Source organism: Caretta caretta, chromosome 1 (genome assembly GCF_965140235.1).
Source record: "Caretta caretta isolate rCarCar2 chromosome 1, rCarCar1.hap1, whole genome shotgun sequence".
Lineage (NCBI taxonomy): Eukaryota > Metazoa > Chordata > Testudines > Cheloniidae > Caretta > Caretta caretta.
In genome coordinates this window covers 240909462-240936312 of record NC_134206.1, presented here as the reverse complement: position 1 = coordinate 240936312, position 26851 = coordinate 240909462, and the positions used below count along the sequence as shown (strand labels likewise).

The 26851-nt window shown below is 45.6% G+C and overlaps 1 protein-coding gene across 4 annotated transcripts in view; it reads left to right on the top strand.

The window, feature by feature from the left end:
* Nucleotides 1–8500: 8500 nt before the first annotated feature.
* CALD1 (caldesmon 1) overlaps nt 8501–26851 on the top strand; it is a 248389-nt gene continuing 230038 nt past the window's right edge. For 2 of the 4 annotated variants that reach the window (XM_048827950.2, XM_048827942.2), the window contains exon 1: nt 8501–8680. The gene's annotated coding sequence lies outside the window, so the exon portion shown is untranslated. The remainder of the gene's footprint in view (nt 8681–26851) is intronic. The other 2 variants (XM_048828005.2, XM_048828013.2) reach the window with 2 other exon arrangements.

Here is a 26851-nt window from a genome sequence, read left to right as displayed (position 1 = left end):
GGACTCAGTCCCATGTCTCAATGAACTGGGAATGTGTGCAAGTGCTGAACGCTTCAAATGTCATTGCAAACATTTTGCACTTCCCCGTCCCTTATGCTGCCATCAGAAAAGTTTGGAAAGTGATGCACATCTGTTGTTCATATTTTGTGCTCTCTGTGAGAGAAGTGGGCACAGCCTTCAGGAAGGGAGTCATCCTGGAGGCCAAAGTTCTCCGGCCATATGTTAGCCTGCAGAAGCAGTATAAAATGGTACATTAGGAATGAAGTCACCTTTGCTTTGGGAGACATTGTGGTCTTGTAGGCTCGCTTGGTTTCATACTGAAAATATGCAAGTATTTTGTTTTAATTAGGATGTGGGTCATTGTGCTATTCAGTATGTTTTTAGTAAGTGTGAGGGCATTGTGCCGACAATAAATCCTTCTTCCTATAATAATTATTATTATGGGTAAAATGTCTCATACAAGTGTGCTTTCTGCTCCTTTTCTGTTTTATTTTTATTAAATGCCTTACATTTACACAGCCAGCAATACCAAGAAAAATAAAATTCCACAGCTAACTGCAATGAACTAGCTGTCTGCACCAAAATTAATATTTCGAAATGTGAATGATATATAATTCCACAGTAACACATTTTAAATCCTAGTGAGGGAATGATCTCATTGAAAACTTCAGACTGATCCCTACTGTTGCGTTGTTCCTTCTCATCTGACACAAGACTCCATTCCCAATATCCAATATGCTTATGCACTCAAGATGTGCGTATACGTGCCAGAGCTGATACTATCATCTGCCCTGGAGGCCTTCTTTGCCAGGCGTGACTGGGACCTTTCATACCACAGCTGATTGCTATGGTTTATATGTGATGTGCTGCTATTATTTATTTGTTTCTGGTAGTGCCCAGAACCTGCTAGGCCCATTTAAATGCTTTAATGGCATTAAAGTAAACATTGTCTTTTCCCCCACTTATTGAAATCCTATTTTCTTCACATTGCAAACTCTCCTAAATTTTCAGGGATACTCATGGGCTTCTCCTGTAGTTCTGTTCTGTATTAACTTTTAGACCATCTACGCACTGGCACAGCTTGTTAAGGAAAGACAATACAACCCTCCGAGCCCTACAGGTTGTGTTGTTAAAGACTGAAGGGCCCTGCTCAATACAGAGTGCAAAAACACCTTTATCTTCTAAAGATAAATATACAAAATTTCACATCTGCTTTTCTCTAACACAGGCAGCGCTGTCTAGAGACAGGAGGTAAGAGTAAGGATGACCAAATTTGCTCATGGTGGGTGGGCTTCTCTCACTCTCATTTCCGAGTGATTTTTTTTTCCCTTCCCAGACAGATCTGCCAGCTGGGTGGCTAGCTAACAAATATAAGCTCACTCACCTTTATGTCAAATATGCACAGCTGTGTGTGCACCGCCACTGTTGTTCCAACTGAGCTATATTCTCTGTATATACCATTAGCATGACTTATGGTTATGCCATTTTCCATGGCTCATCTTAGCATAATTCAGAACCTGTCTGTTAGGGAAAAAATGCACTGTGCTCTTTACGTGGTGGGGACTCAAGGTCATTTCAGAGAGTTAGACTGTCTTTAGCTGCAGCCCTGAGCAAGGGATAGTATATAAGCTGTACCACTCAGGGATAGCCCTAGGAGGCACTGTGCCTCACCAATATCCTTCGGAGGTACACTTCCTTCCTGCTGCTCTCATGCAGCGCTGGAAGAGAGAAGTATGTTACTGCAGCCTTTGAAAGAGTGCATCTTAGGGCCTTGCATCTGGGCAGTGAGCATAGGGGGAGGGTGGAACCAAAGCTCCACCTAGTTCCCTCTCTCGTCTGCCACCAGTGCCTACACACTTACTCACAAAAGGGAGTAGGTAAGTGACTGGGGTATGCTCCTCACCAGACTCAGACCCTGCAGCTGGGCGAGCCTTACTCAGGAAAGCAGGGGTGTGGAGGTCTACTTCCCCTGTGTCTTGAAATAAGACATAGGCATTATACAGCCCATAGTTCATAGTGGGAATTCTCACAAAATTTGTGAGAGATGTCCTGTCTCACAGTATCTCACAATGGTTCCACTGTGGAAAACAATTATTTGTGACTGTCCGTTATTTGTATCCTTATTTAGTGCCTTTCCTTCTGGAGGAGCCGCAAGCCATGAGCTGTGCAGAAGTCTCAACTGCATTAGGGGTGTGTGTGGAGATATCCTGTGTCAGGGACGGTTCCTATAGACCAGTGGTCCCCAACTTTCCTATTCCCAGAAGACTGTGGCGGGCGCCAGGCACCCCGCCACCAAAATGCCGCTGCCGAAAAGATCGGAAGATCAGCTTCTCGGCAGCATTTCGGTGGCGGGGTTTCCTGCGGGGGCACAAAAATGCCCCGGCGGGCGCGTTGGGGACCCCTGCTATAGACAGTCTGCCTGTGAAGAGATGAGGCATGCGAGACATCATTTTTGGTGCTGATGGGAGTGGCCCCTATTTCTTTTTTGGAGTTGTGGTGTGCACCTCCCTACGGATGACACCAATTGGTGAGCAGGGGTAAGACCATGAGCCCACCCTCCATTCAATGCAGACGTGTGCCAGGGTGGGTTATCTTGCACCACTGCATGTGTTAACTGTCCCCCATCCCCTTGAACTCCACGACAAAGAACTGTGAACACTGGGTTAGAATTAAATGTTGCACTGTACTGTTCCCACGTGAGTGACACAGAGGGAATTCAAACATGAATGGATAAAAGTATTTTCCTGGCAGGACGCGCAATATGTAGGTTTATCTGAGAATGTTTGTTGTTGGAACAAGAAGATAGGAATGCTTGATTGTAACAGTAGACGCTGGAACCAATGGATAATGACCCTTACTGTGACAAGGCTATACCCTTTTTAAACCACGACCCATGTCAGCACTCCTATATGTCACACCTTTATTATTAGTAGCAGGAATGGGGAAATTACCACTACTTTCTTGCCAGTGTCACATCTTTATTACGGATGTAGAAAGAAAGTCTGCTTGTCTGCTTCTATACGGTACCCCAGGGCATATGTTCAGTTCCTCCTAACAGAGAGCTCTCTGTTTTCTGCTAAGGTCAGCTTTGGTCATTCTTTGCATAAATGCTGGCCATCCGTTCTAGTTACAGCTATACCTGTGCAGCTAATGTGTTCAAAACCTGTGCTTATCATGCATTCATCAGTCCATTTTCTTTGTTCCTGTCTGTTAGTCTCCCCATGATTTTTCATTCACCCACTTTTGATTGGTGTACCTTAACAAAGGCAAAAGATTTTGATACATTGCAATTCTTTATAGCGTGTAAGTGACACACAAGTCATTGTGTAGCAATTCCCCTGTAGATTCCACACAAAAAAACCCACCCCGTTTTACAGAGGGCACAATGAATCTGTACTTTGGAATCACAGAATCATAGCACCTTAGAGTTAGAAAGCACCGCAAGGGTCATCTCGTCTAGCCCCCTGCCAAGCAGGATGTGTTGTGTCTAAAGCCACATGCCACACAGTCGTCATCTCTTAGAACAAGGAGAGCGTATGTGAACCATTACCCTCCATCCCCATGCACTCCAGCAAAGCAATAAGATGTGGATTTTACATCAAGCCCCCATCAAGTTGATGAGTTACACCTGAGTGGATCTGTTGACCAGCAAACATTTCACCTAAAATTAAGTTAGGTCTCCCACAATGCGTGGGCCGTACCAGGATCAGTCTCGCTCATGTGTCAAATCGGCAACATACGTGTTTCAGTGCAAAACAGGGGTGGGCGACATCATTAAAAAAAAATCTGCTGTTGGACTCAATGCTTCCCAGTGCATGCACGAGATTCCGAAGAGGTGAAAAGACTCGTCGCAAAGCCCTTGGTGTAACCTTGCTCCCGCAGCCACAGTCCTGCCATTAGCTCTGCCTGCCACCATGTATTGCAATTAGTCACGAGCATCACCCAGCCTCTCCACCATCCTTTATTCCTGCAAAATGCTATGGTGATGGGTGCATAATAGATCAGCTCCCTTGGTGCAAACTTGATGCCTGCTGATGCTTTCTGTAGCATTTCCCCACGGGACTGTGCCAGCCATGTTAGCAGCCACGCTACGCAATCCCGTGGAGAGACAGGCGGAAGTGGCCCTCACCCCACCGCCACTGGACGGTGGAATGGGGCTCCTACATGTCAGACACGCCAGTGTGGGCCTGCTTCCCCCAGTGGAGTATCAGCAACTACCTTCTCTTCTGCTCAGGCTACTCCTACCCCATTTCCCCAGCGGCTTACTCACTCGCTGTGTCTCTCCCTTCTCAGGAATGTTTGGTCGCATTTCACTGCCTCATTAGTAATGACTTTTTGTTTTGTTATAGATGATTGTAGGCATTGATTCAAAATTCAACACTGGCCATTCCCCTGATGGCCTGGTAAAGGCAACTTAGAGTAGGCTTTTCTGCCTACATCTCTTCTGCATCTTTCTTGAATGGAAAAACTACAGCCAGCCCTAGAGCTGTTTGGTGGTCTTCACAGCCAAAGATCCAGAAGCAGGGGAAGTGAAGAAAGGGCCTAACACACTGAATACTGATCAGAGGTTACTGTCTTCCCTAAACTGTATCAGACAGTGTGTATCAGACCGTCGGAACATATAAGTGTATGGAAACAAACATTCCCCCCAGCCCACTATTCCTCCCCTCTTCCAAGTCTCTGGAGCCCAGATCAGCTGCTATAGTGGCACCGACCCCAAGGATGGAGCTCTTTCTGGGATTCTCAGCACTGCTCACTAATGCAGAATCTAATTACAAAGTAAAAAAATGATAAACTGCTAAAACCCAGTAATAAAAAAGACTTTGGGGTTAACTTCTCCCCACCCAAAAACTAACAAACTACCCCAAAACACAGAGCGCCGGTCTGTCTATGCCTGGAACTGAACCATGGAAAGGAAGGCACTGAGGGAACTGGAACTTCACGACTTTATAAAACTGCTGCTCTGAATGCTCAATTCTGTGAAAATATGTTCCTATGGGCACCACTCTCTGGGGGGCTACTACCGTGCTGGGACGCGCATCCCATGAGTGGATCTATTCAGAAATATTATCTACCTCTCAGGAGATGATCAATAGTGCACTTTCTAAACCCCGACCGTATCTTCTCTTTAGATTGTAAATTTTATAGGAAAACAGTGATAAACCTTTGAGAGCCATGGTCTCCGCAGAGATTTCCCAGGACTTCTAATGAAAACATTGAGATGGTATGTTCTGAGTGACTGCAATCACAGGAATTCCATGCTCGCAGCACTCAAATGTAGTCCCTGTAGCTGCTATCACAAATAACCAGGATATGTCTGCTTCCACCCCTAGCCTAACCCTAGCAAGTATGGAAGTAAGCAGCTTACAGGGCTGCTGCTTAATAGATTGGTGTTGAAGGGGCATTGAAGTTTTAGCTTCAATTCCTGCCCCGTGCCATAAATGAAGGGATGGGGTGGGAGAGGGTCAGTCAGTAGTTTTTTCTCTCCTGTGCCATGACAGAAAAGGGAAGCTGAAGGAAGCCTTCCCTCCATGCCATGACATAAGAGGAGCGGGGCCTGGCAGAGTCATAGCAGAGATGGCAGGAAGACATGGCTGTAAGGTGGGGCCTAACCTTGCAAGCAGCTGCAGGGGTTACTGTTATGGTAGTTCTGTACTAGCTAATTTCTAGTACAGCACTGCTATTGATGGAGCATATTATAATTACTTTATCAAAGGGTTTTGCATGATGCTTCTCTCCAAAGTGTGCAAAGATATTTCCACTGGAAATGAAATTTAAAAACCTTATTCATCTACGTCCTTGATTATTTTTTTCAGAAATGTTGATGACAATTCACTAAAACCTGTGCACTTTCACTTTTTCCTCCCTGCTTGAGTGTCCCTATTTTACAGCAAACCCCACGGTGTATTTTTGTAGTCTTGAATCTTGGAATTCAAAGTTTCCTGTGGCTGAACATCACGTCCCACTGTTGAATTTTCCATCTTGTCAACTTGATGTGAAATAGCCACTTTGCAGAAATTCGCTGGAAAAATGACCTTGACACACAAATGGCCTGGAACACAACAACAGAGTTTGTGAAGAATCTCATTCAAAAAGCACAATTGCTTTCATCCAGCCCTAGTTATAATGTATACGTTGGCTTCCTGTTTCAGTGAACACTGAGCGCTTGCAGCAAGTCAATGACTGTGTCGGAAATAGAACTCAGGAGTCTTTCCGACTCCCAGTCCTCAGCTGTAACCATGAGCTCTCTCTAATCCTGCTCGGACACTGGAGTAGACACTTCATATATTTAAAATCCTGGAATTAAAAATCTCTGTGGCAATTTAGGGCCACTCCCCATTTGCCATAGGCTCCTGACTAGTTTAATTGACTTCAGTTGATTTTGGCTCTTAACAGCCTGAGGTTTTTAAAGCTTTTAGTACAACAGAGTTTAGACATTCGGTTCTCCCTTGTGTTAGTCAATTATAAATGTGACATCTGCTTTATCAACATACTGTGTGTATTAGATTTTATGTTTCAAATCCTTGCCGAGACAAAGCCTCCTGCATTAGAAAAGGCATCTGAAAATAAAAATAAAAATGCGTATTTCCAAGAGCAAATACCATTTTTTCTACTTAATAAAATGCAATTGTAATATTTAAAAAGAGAACTAAACAACTGATATAAGCATGCTTGCTGAGATTCTGAGTTTGTGTAAATCAGCATACCTTTCGAGCTATGCCACTTTGTAACAGTTAAGCATCTAGCTCAGGGGTGGCTAGCCTGAGAAGGAGCCAGAATTTACCAATGTTCATTGCCAAAGAGCCACAGTAAGACATCAGCAGCCCCCCAGCAGATCCCACCCCCCCAGCACCTCCCACCCACTGGCAGCCCCACCAAGCAGCATCTCCCCCTCCCTCCCCGCACCTCCCAATCAGCTGTTTCATGTGGTGCAGGAGGCTTGGTGGGTGGGGGGAAGAGAAGAGCGAGGGCACAGCAGACTCAGGGGAGGGGGCGGGATGGGGTGGAGTGGGGGCAGGGCCTGTGGCAGAGCCAGGGGTTGAGCAGTGAGCCCCCCCCCCCCGGCACATTAGAAAGTTGGCGCCTGTACAAGGAACCGCATATTAACTTCTGAAGAGCCACATGTGGCTCCGGAGCCACAGGTTGGCCACCCCTGCTCTAGCTCTTTAGCTAGAGGTGTACAGTGTTAAATAAGATTAGTTACCTGTCCATGGGCCAAATCTTGCTGCTTGTACTCATGTGAGTAGATTCAAATAGGCCCCGTGATTGAAGGGAAAGATCCAGACTGGCATTAAAACAATAGACTTACGAACACATAAAATAGCCCACCCGGCTGCAGTGTCTTGTTATATGTATTTTCCCCTCTCACTGTGCTTTTGTACAAATTATTGTCAAATAATAAACCTGCAGAAATATCTTGTGGCTTGGGCAGTTTCTTCCACTTCTCTCCAGTTCAGTCAGCACTTTTCTTTCAGTCTTTATTGATGTGTGTGTGTGTGTATGTATGTGTCTATATACTGTGCTATATATTTACATCCGTAAGAACAGTTACATTTCATCTCATTCTTTGCAAATACTTGATGTACCTCACTTTTTTCTGTGCATGTGTTTTGTATTTGTTCTTTTACTTCTTTAAATTACTCAGGGTAAGTAAAACCTCCAGTCAAATTCTGTGAACAGTCTGCAATTTTCTGATGCTCCACAAAAGACATTTTCAAGGTAAAGATTAATCCAAACATACTCGATTAGTGGAAAAAGACAGTTTAGTGAAAAGTGCTGTTCAGAATATATATAGAGATGGACATTTATTAACTCAATGTTTACCTGCACTAGTCAACATTTTTTAGGATCAGTGATTAGTGTCAAAGATTTTAATGGTATCTTAAACAATTTTTAAGAACACGGACATTCTATATGCAACTTCTGCTACACTATTTGACAGGTAACCCACTTGTCTGCCAACTCCTCTTTCATGCTCCTCTCATGCTCTTGCTCTAATATTTTTGTTTCTGCAGGAAAAGACAAACAGGTTTTACATTCTCTTTCTACAGATGGTATTCGTTAAAACAGTACAATGAAGTTGGTTGTGGTGTATGTGCTTTTTAAATTTTCTTTAAAATTGATGCAAAAAAATAAACGTATTTACTCTGCCCCCTTTCCTTGCAGTATATTTCCTTTTTTAAAGCTCCATTTGTGTTCAACAAGACAGCCTCTTTTCCCCAAGATTAACATTTCTTATGATTGTTCCTGACAGAGGATTTACTTTCAGAGGCCCTGCTAAGGATAACCAAAAAAGGGCATGTAGCAAGACACTTTTGGCAGCTTGCATGAATTTTCGGAGCTTTTTAGGTCTTGGTTTTCTGATGAGTGGCTTCCTGAGCATGCCTAGGGAATGACAGGCATCTCTGCAGGCAGGCTGGACCCACCTTGGCTCAAGCGTAGTCATTGGCTGCTTATTAGAATAAATTGAGAACAATGCATACCACTGGCTGCCAATTGTAAACATAAGGGATATGTAGTCACTTAGCATTGACTTTTGGGAGGGGCCAAGGAAAGTCTGTAGTTTTATTGAATAGGGCTGTGTGTTAGGCTGCTGGTGTACCTTTCTTGCTGTGCTCCTGCCTAAACAGCCAGTTATTCATTTCCTTCCTACTAGTTGAAAACCTTTTCAGCTGCAGAGGTAAGGGATTAAGATACTCTTTTCCCCCACCCCAATGATCTGATTTGACTGCATTTGCTGTTTAACATCTATCCACAGTGCATGTTAAATGTAACAGAGCTGTGGAAATATACTAAAAGTGCCTGCAGCTTTTTCCCTTGGCAGATGTTCATTGTGAACCACTGTTAGTGAGAGAAGATTTCATATTTTGTTCTTCACAGAGATGTATGCTTTGCGTAGTGAGTGCAATTCCTGGGCAGAACGGAAAGGCTTCTCGTGTACAGGATAGCCCATTGTTTGTTTGGAAGGAGGCAGAAACCCAGTTGGGCCAGCATTAATGAGTCGGTACCACACAGTGGTATTCTTGGGGACGCTTGCCCATGGAACAAAAGCCTATTCATGTTTTCTTTTAAAGTGCATTTAAAGGGGTGATTGAATAAGATTTTGCAGGCTAACAGACTGACTTGCTTTTCATTTTGCAACCTAAGAGCTAGGCTATTAAAGTAGCAAAAATCTAAAGGCAGAGAAGGCAGGGAAAACATTGTCACTGATTTGATATTTGCTGAAACAGATGTCTATTATGGCTGTCTTTCAGAAAAGTATTGTTGACAATAGACTGCATCCGTTTTTGTTTTCAGACTTAACATGCAGAGCAGCATATTGCCAGAATGTTTCTTATGAAGCAGTCTTTCCTGAGAAAAGAAAGGGCGGGGGGACCCAAACTGTTCATGGGTGGGACTGGAGCTTTGTGTGTGTGTGTGTGTGTGTGTGTGTGTTGTGTGACTGCTATTCCAGAAAGAGAGGAAGCAGACTTTCATTTCAATCTACTTTTGACATGCTTGTACAGTTGTGTTGTGCAAGCCTGATAGCTGATACTAGTGACATTTTGTGTAGCATGGAATTCCTCGTAAGAAGGAATGATATGGGGCATAAAGATAGAGAGGGGCAAGATTAGCTGTAGAATGATTGGGGAGCGGGGGGGGGGGGAGCGAGTGGGAGGAAGACCTGATAACTCCTGACCAAACTCACAGATATGTCAAAGGTGATTATTCTCCCATGCCCTATGTCATTTATTTATGGAAAGGATGCACAAAATAATTTTTTAAAATAACTTTTCTACAGCATGTGGCTTCTTCTGAGGACTTCATGTTTTCGGGAAGGTTTCCCTCCCCCCCTTCCTCCCCACTAAAAGGCTTGTTGGAGAATATTCTATGAAAATGACACATTTTTTCCCTTGGAAACATCTAGAAGAAACAAACTGTGGGGGGAGAATTTCTTTTGTAGTGTCTTTCATATAACATATTCTAAATGAATTTGCTAGTACAGCCAAGCATTAAATAAGTCTGAGATCAGCACCCTTTCTTTTTCTAATTATATTTACAGGTTGGGGTGTGTGTATATGTATGTGTGCCGTTGCAATATTTTGCATTTGGAATTGGGAAATATCAGGCGATCCTGAAATTGCTTTCTTGAAAACCACTCAAAATGGACTTTTCTTGAGATGCATTACAAATACAGTGAAAGCTGTTTTTTGTGCTCATTCAAGGGACTGACAAAAAATAATTTGTTAATGGAAGTGGCTTTCTGAAAAAGGGGGAACAGAGCAGTTATCAGTATATTTGGGGAAGCTTATGGGTCTGTCTCTATCTTCAGATGACTGTTTAAGGAGGAGGATGATATTCAATAAAACCTATACATGTAACTGTAATGTTTGGCATTTGGTTGTCATGATGGTACTGGGAGAAATATTGGACAGGTTGTTTGAGAACAGAAGGCAAATTGAAGTCATTTGTATTTCCTGAAAACTTCTCATTGTTGCACCATGAAATGACAAGGGACCCAACCCAATCTTGCAGCCCTTATTCACATGATTAGTCTTGGGTGAAATCAGTACATTCATTAACAAATACACGATCAGACTCAAGGAGAGTAGATGTAATGGCTTGCCACATCTAAATACACTTTGACAATGAGCAAAGTACAATGTAAAGTTGCTACTTTATACTACTGCAACCCTATTTTTCAACATTGAACAGCATAAAGGAATGGAAAACTCAGTATTTTGCACTCAATATCATTATGAAACATTTTGACTTTTACAGGGTAGATGGTCAGTTTCCTTCCATGCAAGGTGACGCAGAAGGGAAAAGATGCACTAAAATGGGGGTCTCTGTGTTCCTCAATTCCTCATTCACTGGGCCATGTGTGGAGGCTGCAATAGGTGTGTTTACCAGCAGTGTTTCATATCAGTACAAAGTGTGGAGGGCAGTACTGTGATTCAATGAAAGGTGCTGCTTTGGGGATTGTTAAAGGGCACCTGTGTACAGAGATGACATGAAAGAGGACACAGTGGCAGTGATGGAATGAACTCTCCTTGTTGAATAGCGATGGGACCAATGACTCTAAGAGCTAGGAGCAGGACATGATAGGGCAATAGAACTGGGCATTCTTCTGTTTTGCAGACTGCTAGCAGGGACAGTGGTCTCTGTGGCATTGAGACATGGGTGTCAGTTACATTATCTGAACAGGTTGCTGTTCTGGTTCTCAACTGGGGGTCTGCAGTCCCCTGGGGGGCTCTGAGCAGGTTTCAGGGGGTCTGCCAAAATAAACTGGGCTTCAGCCCGGGCGGCGGGGCTCAGGGAGAGAGTGCCACCTCCATCCCCTGACTCACCTGAGCAGGCCACCAAGCTTGTCTGGGTTGGCCGGGATGGGCGGGTAAATCAAAACTTGCAGCATCACTGCAGAAGAGAGATCTCCCCCTGCTATAAGAAGGGATTGCCTCTCAGGCATCGACTTCATGAGCAGGCAGCAGCTAGCCAAGGATACACATCACTGCTCTGCCCTGCTACGTTGGCACTTCAGGGAGCAGGGCCAAGTGGAAAGCTGAAATCTGGGGGGCGTGTGACCCCTCATGTCCCCTCATGCATCACCCGTGGTTGGGGTTCCACAGGTTTGTCTGTTTAAGTTTAGGGGTCCCTGGGTAAAAAAGGTTGAGAAACACTGCTGTGGCAGGAGCCCGTCTAGCATTGCTTCCACCTCTCCCCATACAGAAATGGAGGTTCTGCATCCACTGTTCTGTATTCAAACTCTGGTGCATGAGTAGGTATGGAGGGCATCCGTGCACAGCATTGCTTAACAGCCATGGCTAGCCTTACATGATACGGCCCTCCCGCATTTCCTCCTGACTGCTGGTGCAATGAGTAGAGGTTTATCTGGACCAACAGGCACCGAAGTATGCTGCAAAAGATCTAACAAACTGGATATGCTCTAAAATGTGCTCTTGTTATATCTGGTAGCTTTTTTAAAAGTGGATTGTACAGCTGGGAAAGAAACTGAGTGCTGTTTATTTTTCTTTGCCAACACTCCCCACATCTGCTCACCTTTCTAACAGTCTGTAGGCTCTGTGCACATGAGCATTGTCAGAACAGGGAGGAGTGCACTGGGCACACGAGGCGGCATAGTTTGTGTTTTAAAAAAAGGAGCACTACTGGCACCTTAGAGACTAACCACTTTATTTGAGCATAAGCTTTCGTGAGCTACATGCATCTGATGAAGTGAGCTGTAGCTCACGAAAGCTTATGCTCAAATAAATTGGTTAGTCTCTAAGGTGCCACAAGTCCTCCTTTTCTTTTTGCGAATACAGACTAACGCGGCTGCTACTCTGAAACCTGTCATAGTTCGTATTGTTTTGTGCAGTGTGTGGTGTATTTTCTCCTCTTTTCTACTGTAGCAAACTGCATAACAATAGGACCCTACTGTCCTAGGGCCTTAAAATTCCTCTTATCAAGCAGGAGATGTGCTGCACAACAGGGTAAATTCCATTGTATAACACTGAGTTCCTATGGGATTTCTTTCCTACAGAACAAATGGAATTTGCTCCAGGACTGTATCAACACTCTTCTTTTTCTGTAGTTTGCATTTGACATTTTTTGTGAGTACATGGGCCATAATTCATATTGGGTCAGGTCTTCACCTGGTGTAAATTGATGCACATCCATTAAAGTCAATGGAACTATGGAGGATTTGACCCACTGAATTTAGTTACTATTGCAAGAACAAAGAGGTGAAAGAAAAGAGTGTGTGTATATATAAGGGTATGTCTACACTAGAGATAGAGGTGTGACTTCCAGCTCAGATAGACATACCTGCGCTAGCGGGCTACCAATAGAAGCATGGCTGTGAGGGCATGAGCAGCGGTACTGGCTAGCTGCCCCAAGTACATACTTAGGGTTTCAGATAGGATTGTACTAGCCCCTCTCACCACTTCTGCTGCTGTGGCCATCCTGCTATTTTTAGAATACTGTCTTGATTGGAGCTAGCCAGGGTATGGCTACCTAACAAGGAAATTATACCTCCAGCTCCAGTATTGACATACTCTAAGAAAGAGAGCAAGAGGCTGAGAATACAGTATTAGCTGTCAATCTTCAGTACCCTACATCAAATCCCATGGAAACCAGAGAAAGGGTGTGTGTGTGTGTGGGGGGGGGAATACCCCCAAAGTTACTATTGTTTTCTGGGTCAAATCCTACAAATCTTCCGTTGCCTTCAAGGGGAATGTCATGTATTGAGGGTTTGCAGAATTGGGCCCCAGATGAGTAAAACCCGAGGCAGGCAGGATGACTACTTTAAAGAATGTTAGTAGAATGTTGGCTAATGCTATTGCTACTAGTCACAGTAGGTTTCATCCTTTCAAAAAATGCCTGTTCTTTATAATAACTTAATGGAAACTCTCATAACAAAATAGTTGTTTCCTTACTAAAATTCCCTTCATCGGACATATATACGGATTTGTGCGTGTGCACACAGATGGGTTGGCTGAGATTGGTACTGAGCTTTTGGCTATTTTAGAAGGACTGAGTGGTTATTGGATATAGCTGCACTTTAGCATGTGTGGCTTGTACGTATAATGCCATACACTGTGTGTGTGCGTGCGTGTATGTAATTATAGCCATTGCTGGCCTCAAAGAAAATGGTCAGAGAAGGATCTAACTGAAGTTGAAATTTGACTCAAAGGCATTTGAAGATCAGATTAGATTTGACCTTTCTGGATGAAACATTGAGGTCACTGAGGTCACATGACTGTTGAACTATGTAACTCTTTATTTTCAGCTTTCTTCTGAAGCTTGTGTATAAATTAGCTAATCAATATCAAGTGGAAGGGAAGAGTTGAGCTATTTTGTTTGGCAACATTTAGACTTAAAAAAAAAAATGTATACCTCCTACTGGTCCCAAAATATGACTTGATAAATCCAGAAGACTAGGGTACATAACTTATTTAGATAGGAAACTGAATATATATGTATAACCGATATGATTATCATCATTTTGACCCTCACTAAAAAAAATTCTTTTGTCTTTTAACAAATGTTTTTTGGGAGTGAATCTGGTACTGGTGAATGTGGATGGATTGACAGCCCTTGCAACTAACATTTCTCTGCAGAACTGGCAAAGCAGCAGCAATTCAGCTACCAACCGTGCTGCTTTTCCAAAGCATCTCAACCCATCTGTAAGGGAATGTGTGACGAGCTCCTTCTCCAGGCCCATTCAGTCTTTCATCTCTCTGCTCACGCTACCAATGAGAATGGTATATGAACAGTAGCAGTCGTGGTGGAGCACTAGGTAGAATTCTAATCTTTTCGCTACCATCTTCCCCCCCCCCAATGTATTTGACTGGACAGAGTTAGGGAAACCATTTTTAATTACTGAGTGGACTGGTAATCATGTTCTTAAAATGCCAGAGTAACAATCAGGAGATCTGGATTCTGTTCCAGGATCTGCTGTAACCTTCTTGCAAATCATTTCAGCTCTCTACCTCAGTTTCCATATCTGTAAAATAAATCCTTCCCCTATGAACTAGGTACACTAAGGTTATTAAGGCTTAATTCATTCGTATTTTGTAACATGCTTTGAGATCGTGGAATGGAAGTCCAAAGTCGTGCTGGTAATACTTATTTTTTGAGAGAGTCTTTTAGACACTATATGCTATACATTCTCCTTAGTGGAAAGTCCAGTGGACTCCATTAGATTAGGACTTCAGTTAGTCTGTTTGGGCTGCTCCTGGAGGGACCAGTGGGCTAACAGAGTAATTTGCTTCCAAAACAAAGCAGAACCAATAGTAACCAGTTGAAAATGGTTCGCTGGAACTTCAATTAGGGTCAGTGGCGCAGGCTTTCAGAATTACACAGGTACACAGGGTTTGCCCAGTTACTGCATCTGCATGTGCAAGCGTAAATGTAAAGGAGTTGGCGGCTGTGATTGCAGAGCCATTGGCCATTATCTTTGAAAACTCATGGCGATTGGGGGAAGTCCCGGACGACTGGAAAAAGGCTAATGTAGTGCCCATCTTTAAAAAAGGGAAGAAGGAGGATCCTGGGAACTACAGGCCAGTCAGCCTCACATCAGTCCCCGGAAAAATCATGGAGCAGGTCCTCAAGGAATCAATCCTGAAGCACTTACACGAGAGGAAAGTGATCAGGAACAGTCAGCATGGATTCACCAAGGGAAGGTCATGCCTGACTAATCTAATCGCCTTCTATGATGAGATTACTGGTTCTGTGGATGAAAGGAAAGCAGTGGATGTATTGTTTCTTGACTTTAGCAAAGCTTTTGACACTGTCTCCCACAGTATTCTTGTCAGCAAGTTAAGGAAGTATGGGCTGGATGAATGCACTATAAGGTGGGTAGAAAGTTGGCTAGATTGTCGGGCTCAACGGGTAGTGATCAATGGCTCCATGTCTGGATGGCAGCCGGTATCAAGTGGAGTGCCCCAAGGGTCGGTCCTGGGGCCGGTTTTGTTCAATATCTTCATAAATGATCTGGAGGATGGTGTGGATTGCACTCTCAGCAAATTTGCGGATGATACTAAACTAGGAGGAGTGGTAGATATGGTGGCAGGTAGGGATAGGATACAGAGGGACCTAGACAAATTGGAGGATTGGGCCAAAAGAAATCTGATGAGGTTCAACAAGGATAAGTGCAGAGTCCTGCACTTAGGACGGAAGAATCCAATGCACCGCTACAGACTAGGGACCGAATGGCTAGGCAGCAGTTCTGCGGAAAAGGACCTAGGGGTGACAGTGGACGAGAAGCTGGATATGAGTCAGCAGTGTGCCCTTGTTGCCAAGAAGGCCAATGGCATTTTGGGATGTATAAGTAGGGGCATAGCCAGCAGATCGAGGGACGTGATCATTCCCCTCTATTCGACATTGGTGAGGCCTCATCTGGAGTACTGTGTCCAGTTTTGGGTCCCACACTACAAGAAGGATGTGGAAAAATTGGAGAGAGTCCAACGAAGGGCAACAAAAATGATTAGGGGTCTGGAACACATGACTTATGAGGAGAGGCTGAGGGAGCTGGGATTGTTTAGTCTGCAGAAGAGAAGAAGGAGGGGGGATTTGATAGCTGCTTTCAACTACCTGAGAGGTGGTTCCAAAGAGGATGGTTCTAGACTATTCTCAGTGGTAGAAGATGACAGGACAAGGAGTAATGGTCTCAAGTTGCAGTGGGGGAGGTTTAGGTTGGATATTAGGAAAAACTTTTTCACTAGGAGGGTGGTGAAACACTGGAATGCGTTACCTTGGGAGGTGGTAGAATCTCTTTCCTTAGAAGTTTTTAAGGTCAGGCTTGACAAAGCCCTGGCTGGGATGATTTAATTGGGGTTTGGTCCTGCTTTGGGCAGGGGGTTGGACTGGATGACCTCCTGAAGTCCCTTCCAACCCTGATATTCTATGATTCTATGATTCATTTACACTTGTCATGTTAAATGCATGTTCTGAAAATATGGGTGGAGAGAGGAGACCCTTTTTTAATATTGCAGAGATGGTCTAAATGCTTGGATGACAAATAACTCTAAACAAACTTCTGAACATTTATCCGCTTGTCATTGCACATATGATGGGAGCATTTGCGATCAGAACCACAGTAGCTAGAACAGGCTACAATGGGTAAATACCCTACTTGGAAAAGATTGCACTGAGTGGAAACTTCATTACATATTTCCAGTCCCTACGTCTACAGAATACAAATAGAGGTTTTCCCCCAGACGTGTTGCAGCGGGTGTGAAGCAAAAAGGAACCCTCCCATTCACACACCTTCTTCTGGTTTATATCCTGAAATAGAAAAAAATCATATGGGGAATTTAGCTTCTTTTTATAAATATATTTGTGGAGAACGCAATGTTTTACCCTTAATGCTCTGCTTGGATCTATTCCAGTGGATATTTTTACAGCCTAATAAATAAAAAAAGGTTGGGAATATTGTTAAATGCATCAAGACAACTTGGTGTCACACGCGCACACACGCGCGCACCTCCCATAAACCCCCCTTCAAGAAACTGGATATTCGAAGGACAGGGAAACAGATTCAATTTAAGATGAACGTTTTAAGGTTAGATAGTTTGGGGCAATGCTGCAAATTGGGAAAATTATAGGATTCACTATTTATAGAATTCTCATAATTTTCATGGGAGTAACGAGGGATACTGGAAATATGACAGTTCTTTAACTAATGGGTCGAGGAGAAAACTTTCCCTGTGGGTTACTCTATAACTACCTACCGCAGGGTTCCTTGGCACCTTCCTCTGAAGCAGCTGGCTGTAGCCACTGTCGGAGACGGGGTACTGGACTAGATGGACCACTGCACTGGTCTGATCCTGAATGGCAGTTGCTGCGTTCCTTTAAATTTCAAGGTTCAGTCCTGCAGCCCTTACACAGGCCAGGCTCCCATTGCCTTCAAAGGGAATTTTTACCCAAGAAAGGACATTGTGATCTGTTTGTTTCTTATTCGCAGGGCTTCGATGTTGGCATTCTGCTTATGTAAATGTCAATGCTGTAGAGCACGTTACTACTCTTCGCGTATCTTTGCCTCAGATAGGGAATGGCTGAGTACCATTGCCTCATATAGGCAATGGCTGAGTACCTTTTTGGGGAGGGAACCATTTCACTGTAACAGTGTTCACAGGGGAAAAGGAACACTGCTACAGTGAAATGGTTCCCTCCCCAAAAAGTCACCATGGTCAAAATATTCCTTTCTTTTCATCCCATAAGCAATGGCAGGACATCTCATTATTCCTTGCAGTTTCAGGGGATGCTAACAGCTGGTGGAGTTCCTTGGCAAGTCCATATATTAATTTCTATTAAGAGCAGCAGCAGGAACAATTTCTATTCAATCCCCTGGGATTAGCAAGAGCTAAGAGATTCCTCTTTACTCCTCTCCTCCCCCCGCCACCCCAACTCCACAATGAGCTAGTGACACCCTCCCTTCCCCTCCTCTGCTCTGTTATGAAACCCCATTGATTTAAAAAGCAATTGTGCTTGTTAGCACTAGGGCTGAATTTGGTATCTTGGTTGCAAAGGGCAGAGGTTTGGGAAAATGGTTTGTGGAACTTTTTGCAAACCTTGAAAAAGGATCTGGTCGGGATAGGATTGAGATATGGGGGAAGATTCTGGTCAGCTGTTGTTTTATCTGAATAGCTTCTCCCATCCACTGCTGATAACACAAGATGCCTAATGGCACATGGCAAAATTCTTCTCTTGGATCCACGCACAGCTTCAGCGCTCTGATGTTCTGCCTTCATATTGCCTGTGGGTAGAGAGAGAGGAGCTCCAGGCATGTGGGGATAGCAGAATGTCGGAGTTTAGATTCTTTGTGTGCCTCTGAGAGCAGAATTTAACTTTAGATACATGGCCATTCCCCTGCTATGAAAATGATGGGTTCCATTCAGATGTCTGATAAGCTACAGCTGTTGCTTTGCAACTTCAGTCTTTAAAATCCAGTTTTGTTTGAAGTATGTCATTTTAATTGCTATAAATATGAATGAGTGTTTGTGATCCAGTTGAAATATTGCCATGCATTTTTGTGGCTGGTATACAGTACACAGATAAAAGAAGCCTAATTCAAATCCTTTTTTTAAACTTAAAACATCAGTTATCCAAATTCTGCTGTTAATTACACTGGTGTAAATCTGATGTTTGGTGTAAATGAGAACAAAATTTGGTCCAGGTTTTAACTTGGACAGCTTTTGCCCAGATTTTGATCTTAACTTTCACCAGTTTTACACTGGTGAAACTCCATTGCCAGCGAATGATCTTTATCCTGGGCCTGATTCTGATCTAAATGATCCTGGTATAAATCTGGAGTAACTCTAACTTCAGAGAGATTTATGATGGGATAATTGAGTTCAGAATCTGGCCCACTCTCTCTGTTTCATGTACATCATGGGTCTGCAAAAACTCGGGTCAAAATTATTCCCACATTCAATAATAACCATTCATCAAAAAACAATATTTCATATAAGATAGGGCATTGCAAAATCAAAAGCCAAGTAAAATTCCATTGCTCATTCGTTCCCCGTTGATTAAAAGGCACTGCCATATATGGAAAGGTCTGAGCTTTATTCACTTTAACTGCAATAGTAAATGGCTTGCTCACTGGACACCCTATACAAATAAGGGATAACCCATTGGGAGTTATGGCTTTTCAGAGTAAAAAAGGAAAAACAGCAGAATAGTAGTGTTTGCAACTTCCTCTACTAAAGGTGCATTAAAAACTCTGTTACTGGTTTTTGTTCTTGTAGTTAGATCCCTGAGATATAAATTGTTGTATATAGTGCAGGTTTAAAATACCACAGGCCACATCTTCAGCTGGTCTGAATCAGCATCGATCCATTGAAGTCAGTGGAACTGTGCAGATTTGCAGTGGCTGAGGTTCTGGCACAATGGATGAAATCCTCCTCTCATCCATGGATAGAGATGCACGGAAATGCTAAATCCAGTTGACAGAGAGGGAGAGGCTGTGGAGAGTCCTTTGTGGGGAGGGAGACAGTTCTCACCCCTTGTGTGTGCTGTCTCTGTAGAACCAGAGAGAGGGCTTTTGGGGCAGAAAAGGATCAATGCACACCGATCCTCACACTAAAACTCTCTGCCTAATGGTTTAATAGAGGCTGTGCAATGGTTCATTTGGTGTTCCAGAGCCTACAGGAAAAGACCCTTACCCACCCTCAAATGCCCATAGTAAAATAATGCACAGACAGGTTAATACATTAAGTCATCAGAATATATGTGCATTTACTTTTTGCCACTGTGATTTATTTTCTTTATGCGTGTGTGGGATTTTTTGGCCATCAAAGTCCTGAGACAGAAAATAACAAAACCACTATACAATTTTGCATGTGTGTTTCACGGGAAGAAAGATAGGAAGGTTGCTGCAGCGAGGAAATTTTATACAGGATCTGCTCCCTGCCAGAATTCTCAGGTTGTTTAAAATAAATTGGAAATAGAATGATCTGTGCCATGTTGATAGATTTGGAGACTATGGACTAGTTTCTGATCTTGGTGACATTGATAGGAATCAATGGAATTTGGGGGGGAGGAATAGCTCAGTGGTTTGAGCATCGGCCTGCTAAACCCAGGGTTGTGAGTTCAATCCTTGAGGGGGCCATTTAGGGATCTGGGGCAAAAATTGGGGATTGGTCCTGCTTCAAGCAGGGGGTTGGACTAGATGACCTCCTGAGGTCCCTTCCAACCCTAACCTTCTATGATTCTATGATCCAATGACGCAGTGTTTCCCGACCTTGGGACACCGCTTGTTCAGGGAAAGCCCCTGGCGGGCCCGGCTGCTTTGTTTACCTGCTGCATCCGCAGGTTCAGCCAATCGCAGCTCCCACTGGCCGCAGTTCACTGCTCCAGGCCAATGGGGGCTGCGGGAAGTGGTGGCTGGTACGTCCCTCGGCCCGTGCTGCTTCCCGCAGTCCCCGTTGGCCTGCAGCGGTGAACCGCGGCCAGTGGGAGCCACGATCGGCTGAACCTGTGGACGCAGCAGGTAAACAAACCGGCCCGGCCCGCCAGGGGCTTTCCCTGAACAAGCGGCGTCCCAAATTTGGGAAACACTGCAATGACGGATAAAGTTTTAAGGCCAGAAGACCCAGTAGATCATCTATTCTGACCGCCTGTATAACGGAGGCCATTGAATTTCACCTGGTTACCCCTGTATTGAGCCCAGTCACTCCTATGAGTTCTGAGAACTTAAAGTGGCATAGCTGAAATCAGAATCTGGCCTCCTATATTCTTTTTAGTCACAGAATAGGCACAATACAGGTAGCAGTATTACAAGTTTCCCTCACTGCCCCTCCAAAGTGCTGTCAATCCTTTCATGAAGGGACCACAACTAAGTGAGAGAGACTAGTTCAGCCTCCATGCTCAAACATCTCTGGGCCTCTCTATGATTTCCACCAAGCATATCAGTTCTGGCAATTGGCTTTTCAATATGGATATTGGTCTATTGGGAACTGGATAGAGACTCAATTTGCATGGGTTGCCTGCCATCAGATGGTAACACCTTTGTCATTACCAGTCTGGGCTGGATATGAACCAGCAACCTAAGGGTATGTCTACACTACGGAATAAGGTCGAATTTATAGAAGTCGGTTTTTTAGAAATCGGTTTTATAAATTCGAGTGTGTGTGTCCCCACAGTAAATGCTCTAAGTGCATTAAGTGCATTAACTCGGCGGAGCGCTTCCACAGTACCGAGGCAAGCGTCGACTTCCGGAGCGTTGCACTGTGGGTAGCTATCCCACAGTTCCCGCAGTCTCCGCTGCCCATTGGAATTCTGGGTTGAGATCCCAATGCCTGATGGGGCTAAAACATTGTTGCGGGTGGTTCTGGGTACATATCGTCAGCCTCCCGTTCCCTCCCTCCCCCCGTGAAAGCAAGGGCAGACAATCATTTCGCGCCTTTTTTCCTGAGTTACCTGTGCAGACGCCATACCATGGCAAGCATGGAGCCCGCTCAGGTAACCGTCACCCTATGTCTCCTGGGTGCTGGCAGACGCGGTACGGCATTGCTACACAGTAGCAGCAACCCCTTGCCTTGTGGCAGCAGACGGTACAGTACGACTGGTAGCCGTCATCGTCATGTCTGAGGTGCTCCTGGTCGCCTCTGTGAGGTCGATCAGGAGCGCCTGGGCAGACATGGGCACAGGGACTAAATTTGGAGTGACTTGACCAGGTCATTCTCTTTAGTCCTGCAGTCAGTCCTATTGAACCGTCTTATGGTGAGCGGGCAGGCGATACGGACTGCTAGCAGTCGTGCTGTACCATCTTCTGCCGAGCAGTCATGAGATGTGGATGGCATGCAGTCCGTCTGCTGCCAGCCAAAGATGTAAAAGATAGATGGAGTGGGTCAAAACAAGAAATAGACCAGATTTGTTTTGTACTCATTTGCTTCCCCCCCCCTCCCCTGTCTAGGGGACTCATTCTTCTAGATCACACTGCAGTCAAGGTGCAGCGAGGTAAATCTAGCCATGTATCAATCAGAGGCCAGGCTAACCTTCTTGCTCCAATAAGGACAATAACTTAGGTGCACCATTTCTTATTGGAACCCTCTGTGAAGTCCTGCCTGAAATACTCCTTGATGTAAAGCCACCCCCTTTGTTGATTTTAGCTCCCTGAAGCCAACCCTGTAAGCGCCCCTCCCAGCGTCAGAGCAATGGCAAACAATCGGGCATCTGAGAGTGCTGTCCAGAGCAGTCACAATGGAGCGCTCTGATGGGGCTAAAACATTGTCGCGGGTGGTTCTGGGTACGTGTCGTCAGGCCCCCGTTCCCTCCCTCCCTCCGTGAAAGCAAGGGCAGACAATCATTTCGCGCCTTTTTTCCTGAGTTACCTGTGCAGACGCCATACCACAGCAAGCATGGAGCCCGCTCAGGTAACCGTCACCCTATGTCTCCTGGGTGCTGGCAGACGCGGTACGGCTTTGCTGCACAGTAGCAGCAACCCCTTGCCTTCTGGCAGCAGACGGTGCAATACGACTGGTAGTCGTCCTCATCGTGTCCGAGGTGCTCCTGGCCGCGTCGGCTGGGAGCGCCTGGGCAGACATGGGCGCAGGGACTAAATTTGGAGTGACTTGACCAGGTCATTCTCTTTAGTCCTGCAGTCAGTCCTATTGAACCGTCTTATGGTGAGCAGGCAGGCGATACGGACTGCTAGCAGTCGTACTGTACCATCTTCTGCCAGGCAGGCAAGAGATGAGGATTGCTAGCAGTCGTATTGCACCATCTTCTGCCAGGCAGGCAAGAGATGGGGATGGCTAGCAGGCGTACTGTACCATCTTCTGCCAAGCAGCCATGAGATGTGGATGGCATGCAGTCCTTCTGCACCGTCTGCTGCCAGCCAAAGATGTAAAAGATAGATGGAGTGGGTCAAAACAAGAAATAGACCAGATTTGTTTTGTACTCATTTGCCTCCTCCCCTGTCTAGGGGACTCATTCCTCTAGGTCACACTGCAGTCACTCACAGAGAAGGTGCAGCGAGGTAAATCTAGCCATGTATCAATCAGAGGCCAGGCTAACCTCCTTGTTCCAATAACAACGATAACTTAGGTGCACCATTTCTTATTGGAACCCTCCGTGCAGTCCTGCCTGAAATACTCCTTGATGTACAGGCACCCCCTTTGTTGATTTTAGCTCCCTGAAGCCAACCCTGTAAGCCGTGTCGTCAGTCGCCCCTCCCTCCGTCAGAGCAACGGCAGACAATCGTTCCGCGCCTTTTTTCTGTGCGGACGCCATACCACGGCAAGCATGGAGCCCGCTCAGCTCACTTTGGCAATTAGGAGCACATTAACCACCACACGCATTATTCAGCAGTATATGCAGCACCAGAACATGGCAACGCGATACCGGGCGAGGAGGCGACGTCAGCGCGGTCCCGTGAGTGATCAGGACATGGACACAGATTTCTCTGAAAGCATGGGCCCTGCCAATGCATGCATCATGGTGCTAATGGGGCAGGTTCATGCTGTGGAACGCCGATTCTGGGCTCGGGAAACAAGCACAGACTGGTGGGACCGCATAGTGTTGCAGGTCTGGGACGATTCCCAGTGGCTACGAAACTTTCGCATGCGTAAGGGCACTTTCATGGAACTTTGTGACTTGCTTTCCCCTGTCCTGAAGCGCATGAATACCAAGATGAGAGCAGCCCTCACAGTTGAGAAGCGAGTGGCGATAGCCCTGTGGAAGCTTGCAACGCCAGACAGCTACCGGTCAGTCGGGAATCAATTTGGAGTGGGCAAATCTACTGTGGGGGCTGCTGTGATGCAAGTAGCCCACGCAATCAAAGATCTGCTGATATCAAGGGTAGTGACCCTGGGAAATGTGCAGGTCATAGTGGATGGCTTTGCTGCAATGGGATTCCCTAACTGTGGTGGGGCTATAGATGGAACCCATATCCCTATCTTGGCACCGGAGCACCAAGCCGCCGAGTACATAAACCGCAAGGGGTACTTTTCAATAGTGCTGCAAGCTCTGGTGGATCACAAGGGACGTTTCACCAACATCAACGTGGGATGGCCGGGAAAGGTGCATGATGCTCGCATCTTCAGGAACTCTGGTCTGTTTCAAAAGCTGCAGGAAGGGACTTTATTCCCAGACCAGAAAATAACTGTTGGGGATGTTGAAATGCCTATAGTTATCCTTGGGGACCCAGCCTACCCCTTAATGCCATGGCTCATGAAGCCGTACACAGGCAGCCTGGACAGTAGTCAGGAGCTGTTCAACTACAGGCTGAGCAAGTGCAGAATGGTGGTAGAATGTGCATTTGGACGTTTAAAGGCGCGCTGGCGCAGTTTATTGACTCGCTTAGACCTCAGCGAAACCAATATTCCCACTGTTATTACTGCTTGCTGTGTGCTCCACAATATCTGTGAGAGTAAGGGGGAGACGTTTATGGCGGGGTGGGAGGTTGAGGCAAATCGCCTGGCTGCTGGTTACGCGCAGCCAGACACCAGGGCGGTTAGAAGAGCACAGGAGGGCGCGGTACGCATCAGAGAAGCTTTGAAAAACAGTTTCATGACTGGCCAGGCTACGGTGTAAAAGTTCTGTTTGTTTCTCCTTGATGAACCCCCCCGCCCCTTGGTTCACTCTACTTCCCTGTAAGCTAACCACCCTCCCCTCCTCCCTTTAATCATTGCTTGCAGAGCCAATAAAGTCATTGCTGCTTCACAGTCATGCATTCGTTATTCATTCATCACACAAATAGGGGGATGACTACCAAGGTATCCCAGGAGGGGTGGTGGAGGAGGGAAGGAAAATGCCACACAGCACTTTAAGCACAGCACTTTAAAAGTTTACAACTTTAAAATTTATTGAATGACAGCCTTCTTTTTTTTGGGCAATCCTCTGTGGGGGAGTGGCTGGTTGGCCGGAGGCCTCCCCACCGTGTTCTTGGGCGTCTGGGTGTGGAGGCTATGGAACTTGGGGAGGAGGGCGGTTGGTTACAGAGGGGCTGCAGTGGCAGTCTGTGCTCCAGCTGCCTTTGCTGCAGCTCAACCATACACTGGAGCATACTGGTTTGGTCCTGCAGCAGCCTCAGCATTGAATCCTGCCTCCTCTCATCACGCTGCCGCCACCTTTGAGCTTCAGCCCTGTCTTCAGCCCGCCACTTACTCTCTTCAGCCCGCCACTTACTCTCTTCAGCCCTCCACCTCTCCTCCCGGTCATTTTGTGCTTTCCTGCACTCTGACATTATTTGCCTCCACGCATTCGTCTGTGCTCTGTCAGTGTGGGAGGACAGCATGAGCTCGGAGAACATTTCATCGCGAGTGCGTTTTTTTTTCTTTCTAAGCTTCACTAGCCTCTGGGAAGGAGAAGATCCTGTGATCATTGAAACACATGCAGCTGGTGGAGAAGAAAAAAGGGACAGCGGTATTTAAAAAGACACATTTTATAAAACAGTGGCTACACTCTTTCAGGGTAAACCTTGAAAGTTAACATTACATACATAGCACATGTGCTTTCGTTACAAGGTCGCATTTTGCCTCCTCCCACCGCGTGAACGGATTTTGGTTGAATGCCAGCAAACATACACTGCAATGCTTTGTTCTACAGTGATTCCCCAGTACGTGTTGCTGGCCTGGAGTGGTAAAGTGTCCTACCATGAAGGACGAAATAAGGCTGCCCTCCCCAGAAACCTTTTGCAAAGGCAGAACCGCAAATGCCAGGGCAAAGTAATCCTTTCACATGCTTGCTTTTAAACCATGTATAGCATTTTAAAAGGTACACTCACCAGAGGTCCCTTCTCCGCCTGCTGAGTCCAGGAGGCAGCCTTGGGTGGGTTCGGGGGGTACTGGCTCCAGGTCTAGGGTGAGAAACAGTTCCTGGCTGTCGGGAAAACCGGTTTCTCCGCTTGCTTGCTGTGAGCTATCTACAACCTCCTCCTCATCATCTTCTTCGTCCCCAAAACCTACTTCTGTATTGCCTCCATCTCCATTGAAGGAGTCAAACAACACGGCTGGGGTAGTGGTGGCTGAACCCCCTAAAATGGCATGCAGCTCATCATAGAAGCGGCATGTTTGGGGCTCTGACCCAGAGCGGCCGTTCGCCTCTCTGGTTTTCTGGTAGGCTTGCCTCAGCTCCTTCAGTTTCACGCGGCACTGCTTCGGGTCCCTGTTATGGCCTCTGTCCTTCATGCCCTGGGAGATTTTCAGAAAGGTTTTGGCATTTCGAAAACTGGAACGGAGTTCTGATAGCACGGATTCCTCTCCCCAAACAGCGATCAGATCCCGTACCTCCCGTTCAGTCCATGCTGGAGCTCTTTTGCGATTCTGGGACTCCATCATGGTCACCTCTGCTGATGAGCTCTGCATGGTCACCTGCAGCTTGCCACGCTGGCCAAACAGGAAATGAGATTCAAAAGTTCGCGGTTCTTTTCCTGTCTACCTGGCCAGTGCATCTGAGTTGAGAGCGCTGTCCAGAGCGGTCAGAATGGAGCACTCTGGGATAGCTCCCGGAGGCCAATACCATCGAATTGTGTCCACAGTACCCCAAATTCGAGCCGGCAACGTCGATTTAAGCGCTAATCCACTTGTCAGGGGTGGAGTAAGGAAATCGATTTTAAGAGCCCTTTAAGTCGAAATAAAGGGCTTCATTGTGTGGACGGGTGCAGGTTTAAATCGATTTAACGCTGCTAAATTCGATCTAAAGTCCTAGTGTAGACCAGGGCTGAGCGTAGTTTGGTTTCTCAGAGCCAGAGAATTTCTCTCTGAGATACGGTGCCACTTCTGTTTACAGGTTATGGAAAATAACCATTGTTCAGTAACCTATTCAGCTATTTATAAAGTTTCAAATAGCTAACCTGCGGAGGGAAGGTTTTTTGATAGGAAGTTGACATTCCCAGCTCTTTCGAAAGTCTAGATTTGTTAAA